At 43.1% G+C, this 15758-nt stretch overlaps 1 protein-coding gene across 1 annotated transcript in view; it reads left to right on the top strand.

The window, feature by feature from the left end:
• The first annotated feature begins 2287 nt into the window (after positions 1–2287).
• Positions 2288–15758, top strand: part of LOC115141243 (pleckstrin homology domain-containing family G member 3-like) — a 47260-nt gene continuing 33789 nt past the window's right edge. Inside the window, exon 1 of the mRNA XM_065000220.1 lies at positions 2288–2788. The gene's annotated coding sequence lies outside the window, so the exon portion shown is untranslated. The remainder of the gene's footprint in view (positions 2789–15758) is intronic.

Below are 15758 nucleotides of genomic sequence, written 5' to 3'. Positions count from 1 at the left end.
ACCTTGAGACATCTGTGACATCTGTGGCACTGCACATTTTAGAGTGGTAGTTTATTGTCCCAAGCACAAGGTGCACCTGTGTAATGATCATGCTGTTTAATCAACTTCTTGATATGCCACACCTGTCCGGTGGATGGATTATCTTGGCAAAGCAGAAATCCTCACTAAAAGGGATGTAAACAAATTTGAGCACAAAATTTGAGAGAAAAGCTTTTTGTGCTTATGGAACATTTCTGGGATCTTTTATTTCAGATCATGAAACATGGGACCAACACTTTACATGTTTAATTTTTATTGTTTTGTATCTGTGACCAACACATGCATGTCTGTATTTCCAGTCATGTGAAATCTGTAGATTAGGGCCTAATTTATTTATTTCAATTGACTGATTTCCTCATATGAACTGTAACTCAGTAATATATATATGTATATATATATATATATAATATATATATATACAGTTCATAAACATAAATTGTCGGGGTCTCAACTTACTATTGAGAGTAGAAATAGTACAATAAACCATGTGCAATTTCAAAAGTTGGTTGTGCATCAGCAGTTTTTCTCTGGTTATGTCAGAAGTGTTGGTGCAAATGCTAGCTTGCCACAGGCCGGCGGCCCTGCTGATTTCTGCGACGTGAATAGACAGAAATCGCCAGTGTTGGGGAGTAGTGAACTACATGTAGTACAGCTAGTAATTTAACTACATTTTGCAGTACCTTGGTGGTAGTTGAACTCAATTCAAATCTTGGTAGTGTTTTCAGTAGTTAAGTTCTTTTTTTTGCTATGTAGCAGTGGTAGTTAACTACTGGAACTTATTCAAGCCCATTCCCGCCACCCCGATCATTTTTAAATGTCAATACTATCACAACATTTTGGACACTATCTCAGAATTTTTAGATACTAAGTCAAAATTTAGAGATACTAACTTGACATTTTGAGATACAAACTTGAAATTTCCCAGGTCATTTTGAGATAGTAGAACGTACAGGATATGTTTCTTCATTTGTTGTAGCATTATGTGTCGATTTTCATCTAGCCACGTTGCAGAGATACGCACAGCAGGTAAACGTGTGGCGAACTGCCATTTGCCTCAATACTTTTGATCAGATGGCAGTTGATCACACTGAAGCACAGATTAATTGTGCACAAGTTGCAAATCAGCCTAAACAACAGTACTTTGTCCCTATTTTCAATGATTTTGCATCAATATTTTGTATTAAACCTCATTTTTGGGTGTTGGGGCATATGCCAGCTCGCCAGCCCCCACATAATACCACAAATGAAGAAACATATCCTATAAATATATATCTCCACATTTCAAGTTAGTATCTCAAAATGTTGAGTTAGTATCTAAAAAAAATGTAGATAGCATCTCCAGATTTTTAGATAGTATCTCAGAATTTTTAGATAGTATCGATCTTTTGTGTATTCGTGAGCGGAATGGGCTTCCATAGCCAGGAGTTTTTCCAGGAACTGATTTAAAAAAATGACCTGATTAGAAAACCACTGTCTATCAGTGTATCAGTGTTTTGTTGCTTGTCATGTGTTGTGGTTTTTTTTGGAATCCAGGAAGAGTAGCTGCTGCAAAAGCTAATGAGAATCCAATTAAACAAATAAACATATTATATTATAAGTAGCCTATTATATTAAAACACAACATTATAAAAACGTTTTACAGCTGATTTTTTACTATGTCATACCCTTCAACTAGGGCCCAGAGTTTTACCTGGTTCGGTTAGCCTACAAGATCAGGAAAATCTCTTGGCCCCAGAAAAACACTCCCCCCTTCCCCTCCACCACTCTGGGATGCCACCTCTGAAACCAGCACACAATGTTACAAATTAAGAAACATGTGTGATCTACTGTCGAACATTTGACATAATATCTCAAAATGCTGACGTAGTACCTACACATTTAGACTTATGTATCTCGAAATTTCGACTTAATATATAAAAATGTTGTCTTGCGTATCTCTTAAAACTTAAAAAAAAAATGTTTTGATGCTGAGTATTTTTCTAATTTAGTGGAGATTTGTTTTTGTTAAATAAATTATTTTTGTATTGTGATGTATCAGGGGGTGCAGCACCCTCAGCACCCCTAATCCCCGCGGCTATGCACACAGGCCTACGATTCGACACTTACTATAATACTATTAGTGTATCTGTAATGTAGTACTGGCAATTAGAGACGTTCGCGACGCCTTTTCAAGGAGGAACGAACGGAAAACCATATATGTGCTTGAGTTTTCAGAGGCGGTGGGAAATCGGACTTTTCCTCGGCTCGGTGTACTTTGATCATACCCCTTCACTTTCACTAGTGCTGGGTGATATATGTTGAAGAGACCTTGAGCTACATTGATGTGCCACATTTTCCCGGGATTGTCATACAATTGCGAACGCGGATGTGAAACCGTTACTTTATGGGGATGATCCATCAGGTGAAGAAGCAGTGATTCAAGCCAAAGGGGATGGTTCTTGGCGTCAAGCACCAAGCGAGGCTTGTGCCAAGAAGGGGGAAGACCAAGAATTGAAAGCGGAGTTTAATTTCTCGTTTTTTGGAGCTCTTGTGTGCGGAAGACACCGAAATAAAACTGTTTTCCTTTTAGGGAAACGCATTATCCACCCCAAAGCGTCCGGACTGTGTGATAAATCAACAACATAGCAGAGTGACAAAGTACAGGTTGAGTCAAAGGAGTTTATCGGGCTGCGGTTGGAAGAGGAACACTGATCAAGACAGCAGTACAGCGGTATAGGTTTTCATGTCTCCTCTCCACACACCTGTAAAGGTAAGTTTATGCTCTCTATAATAATGCATTATTAGATGATAATGCCAAGTGATTTATTTAGTTTCACCACAGGATGACAACATCGCATGTTTAACACCGGCGGACTAACCTATGATAAAAATTATGTTTATGTTTTTAGTTTTTCTGTTTTCTGTACATGTTATTAATAGCTATCCCCTCAATCTACGTACATTAGGCTTAATGTTTCATGTTATTAATGGCACGTGTTTGTCTGCCACAAAGTGAATGAGGATAGCCTTTGTATAGCAGATAAGACACAGACAGTACAGTATAGGGTGTTACTGATCATATACATGATTTACTGGTGTAATAATAACAAACTGTCTGAGCATGTCAAACAAAACGAATTCATGTGACTGAATACCGGGCAGCCACATTGAGTCATTGGTAGCATATTCTAATTAGTGCGCAGAGACAGTTGAATAAAAAAATAGGTTTTTTTGGGCGACAGTAACATTTCTGTAGCTGTTCACCATAATCTTCACCACAATTTCAAGTGTTTAAATGAGTCTTTCTTTTTGCCGGTTTTGATTGCCTGCACCCCGCCCTTTTGCCAAAACCGCACTTTAGCCTAGAGTACTGCAAGCAGGAAAATGTCCAAGATCTCACACAGAGATGCTGAAACAATGTACTCATTGCGGACTTTTGGGTCTGGTTTCCTGGACAGAGATTAAGCCTATAGTCCTGGACTAAAAATAACTTTAAATGGAAATGATCCTTAAAGTCGCTCAGGAGGTGCCTTCTTGCACGAAGTTCTCCAGCAAATCAACTGGAACGTCATCTATCCAGAGTGGACAAATAAAACCTCTCATGATCCCTTACGATTTTAATTAAAGCCATGAAGACTCTATTAAATGACTAGAGGGGCTATGTCATAATCCCTCACAATGCCATAATGGGGCAAAAATGGCAGCCATCTAATTGCAAATGAATGGCAGTAGAGGCATAGGGGATGCATTTCCTGCTTTTACTTATGCAGAAAAATAAAAGTAAGGCATGTGATGTATCAGAATTGGTGTAATAGAATTATAGTCAATCTAAAATATTGTCATTGACAGTTGAAGTCAGAAGTTTACATACACTTAGGTTGGAGTCATTAAGATTTGTTTTTCAACCACTCCACAAATGTATTGTTAAACACACTATAGTTTTGGCAAGTCGGTTAGGACATCTACTTTGTGCATGACACAAGTAATTTTTCCAACAATTGTTTACAGACAGATTATTTCACTTATAATTCACTGTATCACAATTCCAGTGGGTCAGAAGTTTACATTCACTAAGTTGACTGGGCCTTTAAACAGCTTGAGAAACTACAGAAACTTTTTTAACAGCTTGAGAAACTCCAGAAAATGATGTCATGGCTTTAGAAGCTTCTAAAAGGCAAATTGACATAATTTGAGTCAATTGGAGGTGTCCCTGTGGATGTATTTCAAGGCCTACCTTCAAACTCAGTGCCACTGCTTGACATCATGGGAAAATCAAAAGAAATCAACCAAGACCTCAGAAAAAAATGGTAGACCTCCACAAGTCTGGTTCATCATTGGGAGCAATTTCCAAACGCCTGAAGGTACCACGTTCATCTGTACAAACAATAGCATGCAAGTATAAACACCATGGGACCACGCAGCCGTCATACTGCTCAGGAAGGACACCTGTTCTGTCTCCTAGAGATGAACGTACTTTGGTGCAAAAAGTGCAAATCAATCCCAGAACAACAGCAAAGGACCTTGTGAAGATGCTGTAGGAAACAGGTACAAAAGTATCTATATCCACAATAAAACACTTTCTATATCGACATAACCTGAAAGGCAGCTCAGCAAGGAAAAAGCCACTGCTCAAAAACTGCCATAAAAAAGCCAGACTACGGTTTGCAACTGCACATGGGGACAAAGATTGTACTTTTTGGAGAAATATCCTCTGGTCTGATGAAACAAAAATAGAACCGTTTGGTCATAATGACCATGGTTATGTTTGGAGGAAAAAGGGGGAGGCTTGCAAGCCCGAAGAACACCATCCCAACCATGTAGCACGGTGGTGGCAGCATGATGTTGTGGGGGTGCTTTGCTGCAGGAGGGACTGGTGCACTTCACAAAATAGATGGCATCATGAGGGGGGAAATGATGTGGATATATTGAAGCAACATCTCAAGACATCAGTCATGAAGTTGAAGCTTGGTCGCAAATGGGTCTTCCGAATAGACAATGACCCGAAGCATACTTCCAAAGTTGTGGCAAAATGGCTTAAGGACAACAAAGTCAAGGTATTGGAGTGGCCATCACAAAGCCCTGACCTCAATCCCATAGAAAATGTGTGGGCAGAACTGAAAAAGTGTGTGCGAGCAAGGAGGCCTACAAACCTGACTCAGTTACACCAGCTCTGTTAGGAGGAATGGGACAAAATTCACCCAACTTATTGTGGGAAGCTTGTGGAAGGTTACCCAAAAAGTTTGACCCAGGTTAAACAATTTAAAAGCAATGCTACCAAATACTAATTGAGTGTATGTAAACTTCTGACCCACTGGGAATGTGGTGAAAGAAATAAAAGCTGAAAGAAATCCTTCTCCCTACTATTATTCTGACATTTCACATTTTTAAAATAAAGCGGTGATCCTAACTGACCTAAGACAGGGAATCTTTACTAGGATTAAATGTCAGGAATTGTGAAAAACGGAGTTTAAATGTATTTGGCTAAGGTGTATGTAAACTTCCCACTTCAACTGTAATTATAAATAACATTTATACCGTTTAATTATTTATTTTTTTAACACATTTACAGTATAAATAGCCTCTACAATATATTTCTAATATGGCATTGTGGGTACTTGTTTCTGATTGAATTCAATGGCTATAGTTCATTCCTATTGTACATGTTCAATGTTTCAGCTGCTTTTAAAAACATTATGGGCATTGTTGCATTCGATTTTCATAATAGTGAGCTAGGACTGATAGTTTGGTTAGCTAAACAAGCAAGTCTGTTTGTTTGGTTACCCAGGCAACTACTGTAGCTATCTAGTAAACTCGCCATCTACTTCAGTGGATGTTGAACACATTTCTACCAGCAAATAAACACATTTCTAGCGTTGACATGTGTTCAATTATGGCAGTGGTATTAAAGGGATAATCAACTTGGCGCTCTATCTGTTCTCTGGAAAAGAATGCAACTCCTTGGAAGATTAGTTCCAAAGCCGCTAGCAAGTGGTTGAACACACCTTCCATGTCGTTCATTATTTTGCATAGAGTGCATGGCCCCTAGTTGATTATCCCTTACGTAAACAGACCGTAAATGTCTCAGATTTTGTTTTCTCGGAAAGTTGTGAGTCCTATTATATGATACAATATCATTACTTGTTACATTTACAACTTCTCTAAGTCCTATCGTAACTGAATTGAGCCAGTGTATGGCTGTAGAGATTGACTGCGTTGTTTGAATAGAGTGTTGGCGTATTGGCAGTTCATTTGAAAAAATGTATGGAATCATTCCTCTAAAACTGACAGGCTAGCTAGATAACACACATACAAAGCAAGAATTTTTTTCACTTTCAATGTTTTACACACTATCTTATCACAGCACTGGCAAACCAACTCCCTGACCAAGATGGCTGACCTTTGGACCACGATAAGAAGGTTCATGCCCATTCTAGTATTCTAATACCTAATTCTGTGATTGAACACCCCTTATTAGTCATGGGAGAGATCCCTAATCATGGCAGGAAAAGAGAGTGAAGTCTGAATAAGTGTAGTAATACTTTAATCTGAAACAACCACAGTCATATTTATAGTCAACCAGGATGAATTCATCTCAGCCAGGTTTTAAGCGGGGGGGGTCAACTGGTTGGAGCTATTTTCAGGGGAACATCCTTCCTTCAATGTCACTCACTGCCAATATAAACGGGCAAGATTTCCCCTGCAAACATGGTGTGTGTATATATATGCACCTATTCAATAGCAAACACAGATTATTCACTGGCACTGGACTGAACTGAATTAGAATTCCTTGTCTTCTTTGACAAGCCTTCTGAAGATCTTTGTTGGAGGATTTCCAAACGTGCAATTCCTAATTATCGTTTGTGAATCCCTCCAACACAAACGTTTTTCACAACTGTGTTTTTTCTGTCTCTGACTTACAATGAATTCGGAAAGTTTTCAGACCCCTCGACTTTTTGCACATTTTGTTACGTTACAGCCTTATTCTAAAATGGATTAAATTTGTTCTTTTTTTTACTGATCAATCTACACACAATACCCCATAATGAAAAAGCAAAAACATGTTTTTAGATGTTTTTGCAAATTTATTTTAAAAAACATATATATATAAATATATCACATTAACATAAATATTCAGACCCTTTACCCAGTACTTTGTTAAAGCACCTTTGGCAGCGATTACAGCCTCGAGTTTTCTTAGGTATGACGCTACAAGCTTGGCACACCTGTATTTGGGGAGTGTCTCCTATTCTTCTCTGCAGATCCTCTCAAGCTCTGTCAGGTTGGATGGAGAACATAGCTGCACAGCTATTTTCGGGTCTCTCCAGAGATGTTAGATCGGGTTCAGGTCCGGGCGCTGGCTGGGCCACTCAAGGACATTCAGAGACTTGTCCCGAAACCACTCCTGCGTTGCCTTGGCTGTGTTCTTAGGGTCATTGTCCTGTTGGACGATGAACCTTCGACCCAGTCTGAGGTCCTGAGCACTCTGGAGCAGTTTTTCATCAAGGATCTCTCTGTACTTTGCTCCGTTCATCTTTCCCTCAATCCTGACTAGTCTACCAGTTCCTGATGTTAAAAGCCATCCCCACAGCATGATGCTGCCAGCACCATGCTACACCATAGGCATGGTGCCAGGTTTCCTCCAGACGTGACACTTAACATTAAGACCAAACATTTCAATCTTGTTTTCATCAGAGCAGAGAATCTTGTTATTCATGGTCTGGGAGTCTTTTAAGTGCCTTTTTTTGGCAAACTCCAAGCAGGCTGTCGTGCCTTTTACTGATGAGTGGCTTTTGTCTGGCCACTCTACCATAAAGGCTTGATTGGTGCAGTGCTGCAGAGATGGTTGTCCTTCTGGAAGGTTCTCCCATCTCCACAGAGGAACTCTGGAGTTCTGTTAGAGTGACCATCGGGTTCTTGGTCAACTCCCTGACCAAGGCCCTTCTCCCCCGATTGCTCAGTTTGGCCTGGCTGCCAGCTCAAGGAAGAGTCTTGGTGGTTCCAAACTCAGTCCAATAAGAATGATGGAGGCCACTGTGTCCTTGGGGACCTTCAATGCTGCATACATTTTTGGTACCCATCCCCAGATCTGTGATTCAACACAATCCTGTCTTGGAGCTCTACAGACAATTCCTTTTGACCTCATGGCTTGGTTTGTGCTCTGACATTCACTGTCAACTGTGGGACCTTATAGAGACAGGTGTGTGCCTTTCCAAATCATGTCCAATCAATTGAATTTACCACAGGTGGACTCCAAATTGTAGAAACATCTCAAGGATGATCAATAGAAACAGGATGCACCTCAGCTCAATTTCAAGTCTCATAGCAAAGGGTTTGAATACTTATGTAAAAAGGTATTTCTCTTTTCTATTTTTAATACATTTGCAAAAATGTTAAAAAAAACTGTTTTCACTTTGTCATTATGGGGTATTGTTTGTAGATTGATGAGGACATTTAAAAAATAAAATAAAAACATTTTAGAATAAGGCTGTAACGTAACAAGATGTGGATAAAGGAAAGGGGTCTGAATACTTTCCTTTTGCACTGTATTTTGAACATGGCCGTGTAGCGTGACCTTATACATAACCTTAGAGCTGGACTGAAGCTGGAGTCTTGGGGGAGAAAGGGTATTGTTTGGCTTTTTGGACCATATCAAATGGAAGAATGGGAAATAGGAATTGGCCATGGAATCTGAACGGAGCAACAGGATGCGACCCAAACCCTCCCTCTCCCTCTCTGAGTGTTCAGGCCGCTGCAGTCTGGAGCTTAAATGCCAATAAGTCCTGTTTGCTTTGAAAGCTGGCATTCCGTTCCTTCCCCAGCCCAGTTCCATCCTTTTTGTAATAGAAACAGACCCCTCTCTTTCAGCAACTTGTCCTCTCTTCGTTCCCCCTAACCCCCTAACTTCAGGAGTGTGAACCCCCTTCCTCCAAATGCTCAGAGGGAATAGGCTTAATCCCCATTTCCTCCTGAAGGAATTTGGACTGATGAGCTTCCCAGCTCTGTACAAATGGGTCCCCCAGCAGAAGTAAAGAGAGAGCCAGCCAATACCAGCAGGGCACATTTGAATATACAGCACAGCCAGAAACCTGCACACAACAATGCAGTCTTGGCTTTGGTCTCTAGATTTGTATTAGATCAGTGATGTATGGAGACAGAACTACAGTATGTGTATGTGTCTCATTTGTCTATGTGGGTTTACCTGCCTATGATGAAAGTATGTTCTTTGAATTGCAAGATATGGTGATCTGTATTTTATGACTGTCTGACACTCCTTTGTTTTGTCCATTGGAGCTGACACACTCGGCTCTGATTTGTCGGTCACTTTTTAGGACTCTCTAAATCCTAAATGCACAATAATAGTAGAGTATTTGTTTGGGACAGAGAAATAACTACCATATTCCTCAATGCTGTTCAGAATGAGCTCTAGCGGCGACAGTGAGAGAACGGGATACTCAGAATGAGCTCTAGCGGCGACAGTGAGAGAGCGGGATACTCAGAATGAGCTCTAGCGGCGACAGTGAGAGAGCGGGATACTCAGAATGAGCTCTAGCGGCGACAGTGAGAGAACGGGATACTCAGAATGAGCTCTAGCGGCGACAGTGAGAGAACGGGATACTCAGAATGAGCTCTAGCGGCGACAGTGGGAGAACGGGATACTCAGAATGAGCTCTAGCGGCGACAGTGAGAGAACGGGATACTCAGAATGAGCTCTAGCGGCGACAGTGAGAGAACGGGATACTCAGAATGAGCTCTAGCGGTGACAGTGAGAGAGCGGGATACTCAGAATGAGCTCTAGCGGAGACAGTGAGAGAACGGGATACTCAGAATGAGTTCTAGCAGAGACAGTGAGAGAACGGGATACTCAGAATGAGCTCTAGCGGCGACAGTGAGAGAGCGGGATACTCAGAATGAGCTCTAGCGGCGACAGTGAGAGAGCGGGATACTCAGAATGAGCTCTAGCGGCGACAGTGAGAGAACGGGATACTCAGAATGAGCTCTAGCGGCGACAGTGAGAGAACGGGATACTCAGAATGAGCTCTAGCGGCGACAGTGAGAGAACGGGATACTCAGAATGAGCTCTAGCGGCGACAGTGAGAGAACGGGATACTCAGAATGAGCTCTAGCGGCGACAGTGAGAGAACGGGATACTCAGAATGAGCTCTAGCGGCGACAGTGAGAGAACGGGATACTCAGAATGAGCTCTAGCGGCGACAGTGAGAGAACGGGATACTCAGAATGAGCTCTAGCGGCGACAGTGAGAGAACGGGATACCACAAAATGACAGACCTCACAGTTCACTCAGTGGCCAGGAAGCTTTTTAAAGGGCTGTCTGGTTCGAAGATGTGATACGAAAAAGAGACAGAGAGAGAGTGATGTGTACACTGTGATTTGATAAGCCGTTTAGTTTTTTCTTAGAGGCAGCTGTGTGTGGTTATGTGATTTTATTCCCATGTACAGGTGTGTATATTGTGGGTGTGTGTGGCTGTGAATGTGTTCCTCTGTCTGTCAGGTGACTCGGGACCAGACTGTCTCTTGGGAGTGTTTTCCATGAGTCATCAATCCCTCCTCTCCCTCTCATGCACACACATACATGTGTCTCCTCCCATGGGTCCAAGGCCCCCACTATTTCCTTGCAACGCCTTCATTGTAAATACCCCGTCTCCCCATCCACAGTACTCCAACTTTCAGCCCCATCTCCCTCCCAATACCTCTTCATCTCCCTCCCAATACCTCTTCATCTCACTCCAAATACCTCTTCATCTCCCTTCCAATAACTTTTCCTCTCCCTCCCAATGGCTATTCATCTCCCAACCAATGCCTCTTCATCTCACTCCAAATACCTCTTCATCTCCCACCCAATACCTCTTCATCTCCCACCCAATACCTCTTCATCTCCCTCCCAAATCCCTCTTCATCTCCCCCACAATACCTCTCCATCTCCCTCCCAATACCTCTTCATCTCCCACCCAATACCTCTTCATCTCCCACCCAATACCTCTTCATCTCCCACCCAATACCTCTTCATCTCCCACCCAATACCTATTCATCTCCCACCCAATACCTCTTCATCTCCCACCCAATACCTATTCATCTCCCACCCAATACCTCTTCATCTCCCACCCAATACCTCTTCATCTCCCCCACAATACCTCTTCATCTCCTACCCAATACCTCTTCATCTCCCTCCCAAATCCCTCTTCATCTCTCACCCAATACCTCTTCATCTCCTACCCAATACCTCTTCATCTCCCACCCAATCCATCTTCATCGGCCCCACAATACCTCTTCATCTCCCTCCCAATCCCTCTTCATCTCCCACCCAATACCTCTTCATCTCCCCCACAATACCTCTACATCTCCCTCCCAATACCTCTTCATCTCCTTCCAAATACCTCTTCATCTCCCACCCAATGGCTCTTCATATCTCAACCAATACCTCTTCATCTCCCACCCAATGCCTCTTCATCTCCCTCCCAACACCTCTTCATCTCCCACCCAATACCTCTTCATCTCCCACCCAATGCCTCTTCATCTCCCTCCCAACACCTCTTCATCTCCCACCCAATACCTCTTCATCTCCCACCCAATACCTCTTAATCTCCCCACAATCCTCTTCATCTCCCATCCAATACCTCTTCATCTCCCCCACAATACCTCTTCATCTCCCACCCAATACCTCTACATCTCCCCCACAATACCTCTTCATCTCCCACCCAATACCTCTACATCTCCCCCACAATACCTATTCATCTCCCACCCAATACCTCTTCATCTCCCTCCCAATACCTCTTCATCTCCACCCAATACCTCTTCATCTCCCACCCAATACCTCTTCATCTCCCACCCAATACCTCTTAATCTCCCCCACAATCCCTCTTCATCTCCCATCCAATACCTCTTCATCTCCCCCACAATACCTCTTCATCTCCCACCCAATACCTCTACATCTCCCCCACAATACCTCTTCATCTCCCACCCAATACCTCTTCATCTCCCACCCAATACCTCTTAATCTCCCCCACAATCCCTCTTCATCTCCCATCCAATACCTCTTCATCTCCCCACAATACCTCTTCATCTCCCACCCAATACCTCTACATCTCCCCCACAATACATCTTCATCTCCCACCCAATACCTCTTCATCTCCCTCCCAATACCTCTTCATCTCCTCCCAATACCTCTTCATCTCCCACCCAATACCTCTACATCTCCCCCACAATACCTCTTCATCTCCCACCCAATACCTCTTCATCTCCCTCCCAATACCTCTTCATCTCCCTCCCAATACCTCTTCATCTCCCACCCAATACCTCTTCATCTCCCCCACAATACCTCTACATCTCCCACCCAATCCCTCTTCATCTCCCTCCCAATACCTCTTCATCTCCTTCCCAATTCCTCTTCATCTCCCTCCCAATACCTCTTCATCTCCCCCCCAATACCATCTCTCCCTCCCTGACTCCATGCACAATGTATGACACCTCTCCACCTTTCCTGGCACCTCTGTGCCCACTAACCCCCCACCCTTCTGTCTATGGTAAAGTGCTAAAACAGAATACTGTGTTGTCACCTCCTACAGTACAATACAGTGACAGACAGACAGACAGACAGACAGACAGACAGACAGACAGACAGACAGACAGACAGACAGACAGACAGACAGACAGACAGACAGACAGACAGACAGACAGACAGACAGACAGACAGACAGACAGACAGAGACAATACATCTCAGCATCTATAATTAGTCCCGTGCATGCACGAAGAAAAATGGAATTTCCCTCCTGGCGTGTTGTTTGACTGCCTCTTGGATCCTAGTGCCTCTTCCCCATTGCCTTTCTTTATGGCCCCATTCTTTACTCCAGCCGATGACACATTTATAGAGGCCCAGAAACTTTGGATGTTACAGCTTTCCCGGGCCAATTTGATGGATTTACTTCCTCCCTTATGGAAGCTCTTTAGGGGATTGATGGCCTTTGTGTGCAATCATGACACATCCCAGAAAGGAACAGAACACGGGATCATTTTGGTCTCTCGTCTCTGATTGCTGACGTCACAAGGTCGATGTCAACTGCCCCACCCATGCCAGGTAGTGTCACAGTTACACCTACTTTTCCCCGGTGACATCGCCACATTGTTGACTTGGTAATTGCTCACATGTTGCATATTACTGAAGAACACAGCTGCTATTTTGTTGGAGCGGCTGCTTGACGTAGTTAACCAGAAGTGCAACTTCTCAGTTTTGGACAGAGGAGCCTCTGAGAGTTGTAAAGCGGGCCTACATAGGCCAACAGATGTTGATTCAACCCAGCTCAAAATAGAAAGCCTGTCCATCACACCCCATTTCAAATCTTCTCAAATCACATTTAGTGTTCCTCATTGGCCATAGCAGCACGACTGTGTCCATCTGCTTCAAATAACTTCAGGTGACCAGTCCAGATCATAAATAAATTGTCTGCTATGAAATGGCACATTTCACATCTTTATATTTAGATAACCTTTAAACCAATGAGCTTTTAACCCTTAACCCTAAGAGCCACCGGGTCTCCTGTAATCCACCATGACTCAACCAAACTCAATGTATTATCCACTACTGGTCAGCTGCTAGACAGAGAATATTGTCTCTGACTAGAATTCTGAGGGTCATGTTGATTTAGTGGTTGAGACGACTGAGTGTTCAGCTCATTAATTGAGCGCCCGAGATAATAAAAGAACAACTGCTGCACGGCAGACCACATACTGTGTTCTCTGCATTCAGTAGCCTAAACACTGCCATGGGACCAGACCTCTTTAAACTATTGCTCTTACCTCTCTTGACCAAACACTTTCAGTTTATTGTATGTGCCTGTGTGTATATTTCTGGGGGCGAATGTATGAGTCTGTGTATGTGTGTTAGTGTGTGTTCCACGTGCCGCCCCCCTACCCGGCGTTTTCCATTATGATCAGGGGCTTGTCCAGCCCTCCCTCCCCACTCCCTCCCTCACACAAAAGAAGCCCTTTGTTGTCTGAGAGAATAAGGAGGTGGCAGGAGAGAAGAGTCTGGGCTGTGGCCCACTGTATGGGCTGCTGGGCCTCTCTGACCCAGGGGGAACATGAAGGTCAGCTGGTCCTCTGACAATGGCCACTGCCCGCCCTGCCTTTGGATGGACAATGGAGCAGCCTCCCTGTCGCTGACGCACGCCCCTGCTGTTGTGTTCCCCAGCGGTCATCGTCCCTCCCTCTCTCTCTGTATTTATTTATGTTTTTGTAGCACCCCCCCCCATCCACCCTTCCTCCAAACCTGACCCTCTCTGTGCCCGTGTTAACTGTTGAACATCCCAAGGTTGCCCCCCCCCCACCACACACATACTGTATGTTCAAGAGTACTGTGTGTGTGTGTGTGTGTGTGTGTGTGTGTGTGTGTGTGTGTGTGTGTGTGCGTGCGTGCGTGCGTGCGTGCGTGCGTGCGTGCGTGCGTGCGTGCCTGCCTGCCTGCCTGCCTGCCTGCCTGCGTGCGTCTCTGTGTCTGTGTGTGTGCATTCAGTTGTTCAGTAGGTTGACCGCTTCTCTCTCATCATATCCTTGACACAGATTGCAGGGAAGTTTGATGAGGTCACTCTGTATGTTTTTGAGAGATGTTTGGATTGTGGCATCAATTATCTCAAGTTAGTGGAGCTATAAGCTGTCAGCTCAGATGGTAGAGCTGAGGAACCAATGGCAGTGGATGAACCGCAGACGCTTCAGAATATATATATATTTTTAAAGTAAAAGCAGCTGATCAGTTTGAGAGATTTAAAACAGTTAAATGTTTGTTTTATTGTTTCTCCTCACTTAGCTAGTAAAATTAGCTAGCTAGCTTGCTGGATAGCCAATAACTGTTATTTAAATCTGTTTGGAATCCTATCTTGCGTCATGCCTATAATTTTGAGATAGGACCAGTCAGCCGGCCAGACGGGACCGACCGGATGGAATTGTTAATAGGAATCAGGCAATTGTTTATTATCATGCAATTGGTAATAGGAATCAACAGAGTAAAGTAATGGCTCGACTGACATCTGCATTGTTCTGTGGATTGGATCAAAGAGTTCAACAGCATAACAGACACTTGGTCAATGAGTTCAACAGCATAACAGGCACTTGATCAAAGAGTTCAACAGCATAACAGACACTTGATCAATGAGTTCAACAGCATAACAGACACTTGATCAAAGAGTTCAACAGCATAACAGACACTTGATCAATGAGTTCAACAGCATAACAGACACTTGATCAAAGAGTTCAACAGTATAACAGGCACTTGATCAAAGAGTTCAACAGCATAACAGGCACTTGATCAAAGAGTTCAACAGCATAACAGACACTTGATCAATGAGTTCAACAGCACAACAGGCACTTGATCAATGAGTTCAACAGCATAACAGACACTTGATCAAAGAGTTCAACAGCATAACAGACACTTGATCAATGAGTTCAACAGCATAACAGACACTTGATCAAAGAGTTCAACAGCATAACAGACACTTGATCAATGAGTTCAACAGCATAACAGACACTTGATCAAAGAGTTCAACAGCATAACAGACACTTGATCAATGAGTTCAACAGCATAACAGACACTTGATCAAAGAGTTCAACAGCATAACAGACACTTGATCAAAGAGTTCAACAGTATAACAGGCACTTGATCAAAGAGTTCAACAGCATAACAGACACTTGATCAATGAGTTCAACAGCATAACAGACACTTGATCAATGAGTT

This window comes from Oncorhynchus nerka, linkage group LG14, assembly GCF_034236695.1.
Source record: "Oncorhynchus nerka isolate Pitt River linkage group LG14, Oner_Uvic_2.0, whole genome shotgun sequence".
In the NCBI taxonomy this organism is placed as follows: domain Eukaryota; kingdom Metazoa; phylum Chordata; class Actinopteri; order Salmoniformes; family Salmonidae; genus Oncorhynchus; species Oncorhynchus nerka.
This window is presented reverse-complemented; position numbering and strand designations above follow the sequence as displayed.